Raw genomic sequence first — 6,050 nt, 5'->3', positions numbered from 1 at the left:
GTTTGTTGCTATGTACCTATGTTATGTGGAAGTGTTTTTATGACAGTTCATTTTATAAACTTATTGCGTTTTGCTTGGGTCAACAGATAACATAATTAGGGTTGGGCCGTGGTGGTGGTCAGTTTTCTGGAACCGTTGATTCCAGATCCATTCCTGGCTCGGAAAAATCCGAGCCAGGGGTAGTCAGTCACCTTGGTCAACAAACACTAAATTAAACAAATATTTAATTTACTTCAATAATTTAAATGAAATACAGGCATCTGTATACACGGTACAAGTTTATTTTATGAATACTGTATTGAGCAACGCACCGGCAAAACTAGTCTGGTGACCGCAGTAATCTGCAGCTCCTGTTTTGAAAAGTAGTTTTGGATTATTAAGAAGTTTGGGATCATCAGTGTCCAGAAAATTGGTGTTGTAACTGTAAGTACTTAATACCCTCCCAAACACACACACACACGTAAAATGAAATGCACACATAGGCGTAGATGTAGGGTAAGATGCTTGCTTCCCAACCATGCAGTTTTGGGTTCTGTCCCACTGCGTGGCACCTTGGGCAAGAATATTCTGCTATAACCTTGGGTCGACCAATGCCTTGTGTGAGTGGATTTGGTAAACGGAAACTCAAAGAAGCCTGTCGTATATATATATATATATATATATATATATATATATATGTGTGTGTGTGTGTATCTATCTCCCACCACCGCTTGACAGCCTGTGTTGGTGTGTTTACATCACCGTACCATAGCGGTTCGGTTACAGAGACCGATAGAATAAGTATCAGGCTTAAAAAGAAAAGAATAAGTTCGACTAAAATCCTTCATGGCGGTGTCCCAGCATGGCTGCAGTCTAATGACCGAAACATGTAAAAGATAAGACACAGGGCGGCGAGCTGGCAGAATCGTTAGCGCGCCAGGTGAAATGCTTAGCGGTATTTCGTCCGCCGTTAAGTTCTGAGTTCAAATTCCGCCGAGATCGACTTTGACTTTCATCCTTTCGGAGTCGATTAAATAAGTACCAGTTACGCACTGGGGTCGATGTAATCGACTGAATCCCTTTGTCCCCTCTATGTTTAGCCCCCTTGTGGGCAATAAAAGAAATAAAGATAAAAAAAATACGCACACACACACACACACGCGAGAGAGTAAAAGTAAAATTATGAAAAAAATTAAGTTAGTATTTTGAGAAACGAAAGTTCAGCCGTGTGCCCCACTTTAATTTTGCATAATATAAACCATTGATAAGATATTTGAGTTGCTTAGCTCCTTTGATTTCTGAGATAATCAAACTAGAGATTTAGCAATTGGAGCAAAACATTCACTGAAAGAAAACTGACTGAGTGACACGGTGATATCTTATTTTACTGTTCGTTGCGTATATGAGGGGCTATAAAAAATTCCCGGACGAGTTATGTTTAATAAAAAAAATAATAACTTATTTTACCTAATATTTCACGTCATCTTCGAAATAGTCACCTTGCGCAGCAATGCACCAGTTGCAGCGTTACTACCATTTTTTGGGAATCGGCCTGGAAGTCGTTTTCCGTTAGCGAGTCGAGGAGGACCTTCTGCAATTCACTGTTGATCTCGACAACGGTGTTAAAACAGCAACGATTGAGCTACATTTTCATCGTGGGGGAAGAGATGGAAGTCCACAGGTGCTAAATCTGGTGAATAGGGCAACTGGTCTTTTGCGAGAAACTTACAAGTGAGGAGAGCTCAGTGGACAGGGTGCATCGTCGTCGTGAAGAATCCAGTTCTTCGCGCTCCACAGATCCAGTCGCTTTCGCCGAATGTTCTCTTTCAAACGCCTCAAGACGTCGCAGTAGAACTCTTGATCGACGGTACGGTTGGATCCAGGGGTCGAATTCTCGATGCACAATACTGCGGATGTCGAATGAAAATAGAAAAATTAAAAAACGATGTGCATGTTCTTAATTGAGCTGCGGCTCTGTCGTGCCTTCTTGGGTCGTAGAGATGAAGGGCTCTTCCATTGTGACGACTGCTGCTTCGTTGCCCGTAAGCTTGCCGAAGAATGCTCAATGTCTCTGAAGCAGACTTCCCAAGTTTAGCGCAAACTTTCACGTTGGCTCTTTGTTCCAACTTTCTGCCCATGACAAAAATCGCAGACTACAGCATATAGGTGATCCACAAAAAACACAAAGTAAGCACAGCGTCGTCACTCGGCACGCTACCTCATGAAGGTCACTGCTAGCTCTCTGCGCACGCAACTGTGTGCTGCCATCTGCTGGCGCGCTACAGAACTAGTCCGGGAACTTTTTGATACCACCTCGTATTGAATGTGTTTTTATCTTTATCTTTTATTTTTTTTTACTCGTTTCAGTCATTAGACTGCGGCCATGCTGGGGCACCGCCTTGAATTTTTAGTCGAATGAATGAATGAATCGACTCACCCCAGTACTTCTTTTTTAAGCCTGGTACTTAGTCTATCGTTCACTTTTGTCGAACTGCTAAGTTACGGGGACTCAAACACACCAACACCGGTTGTCAAGTGGTGTTGGGGGTGACAAACAGACAAATACACACCCTCATAGCTATATGAACATATAACACTATATATATATATATATATATATATATATATATATATATACACACATACACATAGCTACACACATATATATATGACAGGCTTCTTTCAATTTCCGTCTACCAAATCCACTCACAAGGCTTCGGTCGGCACGCGGCTATAGAAGAAACTTGCCCAAGGTGCCACGCAGTGGGACTAAGCACAGAACTATGTGGCTGGGAAGCAAGCTTCTTATTACGCAACCACCTGCGCCTTTCTTGAAAGACTTTAAATATCTTTTGAAAACTATGATTAAAGAAGAATTGTCTTATGTTTTTTATTTATCAAATATTATATTGAAAATTATTTTCGTGGCATGGACCTTCCCATGCTCTTTTGCGTTGTAGCCAATCGATTTTCTTACCTCTTCGTAGTTACACACCTCTCGCTTGGGTATAAAAGCGCAGTAAGGGCAGTGCTTATCAAGAAACCAACAGGTAGGTTGTTGTCCAATCTTTCATTGAGGTAAACGCCATTCGTCCTGCTCGTCTTACATTATGCGTCTGGTAACAAACGTTTATTTCATTATTTTAGCTTTGCTCCGTGTGTATAAGTCTTTTCAATTAACACACACACATACCGTATTTACTCGTGTCTAAGTGTATAATTTAGTGGTAAATCTTGGCACAGATGTTTATAATTTCATTGTTTTAGCTTTGTTCCTTGTGTATAAATCGCACGTCAGTTTTTTTTTATTCAATTAAAATCAAGTATAAAAATGGTGCTTCTTATACAAGAATAAATACGGTACATGTGTGTATGTAATCCAAATAAGACAGAGTTTAGCACATCTTTAGTGGTCGGTTACAATTGTTGAACGCAAAACGTTCCATATGAAAAGTTACATATAAGCGGATTTAAATACTAGAGTGGTACTTCATCAAACCAGCATCAAAGGTGTGCTCTTAAAACATTCTTCGTCTGTCAAGCGTTGTGTATAATTGTGCGTGGTATAAGAAAACCGCCTCGAGGATGGTGTTTCTCGTAAAAATTTGCCTATCAAGGCACTGCACACTTTATGTAGAGTTTTTCTTTTAATACAAACATCCGTATCGCCTATTATAACAGGGATTGTTTCTTAGGTAAGATTTTAGCGTTTTTGTATTATAAAAAAAAAAACGGAACTTTTGTGTAGTTGTGTAGCTCCTCGTCAGATCTGATCGAGTACGCCTCTGATCAAAGACATTTCAACCGTGAGGCCATTCCATTTTTTATTGTTAGATACTGTGAGTCTAGAATTACATTGATTATCAAATGTATCGGTCGTTCTTTACCTAAGATGGTAGGATCTGCTTTGAGGGAGATTCTTGGCTGCTATTTCTAGTAGATTGAGCAACTGCGTAGAAGGTCCCCTACCTGACTGGGTGCCGCTGTGGTCGCTGCTGTTGATGATATGGTCACGACAGGAAGTGAAGTAGAAAAGAATCCTAACTCTTCCTTTTTTTCTTTCTTTTTGATGTTTATAATATATACAATTAATTTATCTTTTACTCGTTTCCGTCATCAGTCTGCGGCCATGCTGGGACACCCCCTTAAAGAATTTTAGTCGAACGAATCGACAATACTTTTAAGGCCTAGTGCTTGTTCTATCGTTTTCTTTTTACCAAACCGCTAAATCATGGGGACGTAAATACACCAGCAACGGTTGCCAAGCGGTGGTGGTGGGCACACGCACGCACGCACACACACACACACACACACACACACACACACGACGGGCTTCTTTCAGCTTCCGTCTACCAAATCCACTCACAAGGTGGCTTTGGTCGGCCGCAGGTTTATAGTTGAAGACATTTGCCCAAGTGCCACGCAGTGGGACTGAACACCGAACCATGTGGTTGGGAAGCAAGTTTCTTACCACACAGCCACTTGTAAAAAACTATGCAGGAGTAAAAGACTACTTTTACTTGTTTCTCTCATTGGACCTCGCCCATGCTACAGCACTGTCTTCATGATTGTTTTGTCGATCAAATCGACCTTACTACTTTTCATTGTAAACTTGCTACTTATTCTGTCGATTTTTTTTAGGACGCAAAAATTCATCGCCAGTTGCCATAATCAGTGAGAGAGTATTACACAAAACGACACCCGAACTCATACATACATATATACGACAGGTTTCCACACAGTTTCCGGCCCCCAAATTCGCTCGCAAAGCATTGGCCAACCCGTGGCTAAAGCAGAAGACACTTAAGGTGCTACGCAATGAACCGGAACTTTAAACCACGTATCAGTGAGCTTCTTAATGCTATTAATGCGCCTGTCTGTCTATACATACACACATTAACATATATGTATTCATACATACACATGCATACATACATCTTTGTTGGAAACTGGCTCCCTCCTCAGTGGAAGATTTATAATAATTAAAAAATAGAAGCGACATACATACACAGAGCATCTGTATTATGTCCGGGTTTTGTTTATGTTGTCTCTACATCCGGTAACTGAGTAGTTTGCGCAAATAGATATCGATAAGATATATAGCAGACTGGATAATCGTTATGATCGATTAAAAAAAAATGACAATAAAATTTGGAAGTGGTGCCCCAGTATGGCCGCAGTGGACGTGCGAACATCAAAATGAATACTTGATACTCGTAGTAGAATATCTGAATTATCAAAATCTAACACATAATCCTTTGTATTATAGGCACAGAGCCTGAAATTTGGATGGGGAGTGGGAGTAGGCGCTAGTCGATTACATGGGCCCCAGTGCACAGCTAAACTGATACTTATTTGGTCGACCTTTTCAACGTAAGAGGATAAAAGGCAAAGTCACCCTCGGCTATATTTGAGCTCAGAACGCAAAGACGAGCGTTGTAACATATACAATATAATCCTTTCTACGAAAGGCACAAGGCTTGACATTTGGTGGGAGGAGACTGGTCGATTACATCGACCCCAGTATTTTATTGGTACTTAATTTATTGATCCCAAAAGAATGAAAGGCGAAATCGACCTCGGTGGAATTTGAACTCAGAATGTAGCGGCGGGCGAAATGCCGCTAAGCATTTTGTCCAGTGCAGTAACGATTCTTCAACACAATATAATGAGTGAACAAAACAGAACAGAACAAAACCAAACCAAAAAAGCCACAAAAATTAAAGTGAACTGACATTATCCATGCAGTTAGGAATTAAAAATTCCCTCTAGTGGAAGAATGGGTGTGATTAAAAAAACAAAAATGTGTAATACAATATGTGGATCGAAATTTTTGGAAATTAAACCATCTTTGAGGAGTGGAATAAGGGTTAAAACAAGGGAGGTAACTCCAATATTAGCTCCTGCAAATGGGACCCCCCACAAAGGTTGCGGTTAGGAGTGGATCCTCTGTGTGTGTGAAGATGGTTTATAATATTATTCATCATCAATCACGTGCCTCTCAATCCCTAAGCGTTGCTCATCTTCATAACATGGTTGGGGCATGACATTTTAACGAATCGCTTCCCCGT

The sequence above is a fragment of the Octopus bimaculoides genome, chromosome 12 (genome assembly GCF_001194135.2).
Source record: "Octopus bimaculoides isolate UCB-OBI-ISO-001 chromosome 12, ASM119413v2, whole genome shotgun sequence".
NCBI lineage: Eukaryota > Metazoa > Mollusca > Cephalopoda > Octopoda > Octopodidae > Octopus > Octopus bimaculoides.
The sequence above is the reverse complement of the archived record's forward strand: the minus strand, read 5'-3'. Positions refer to the sequence as shown.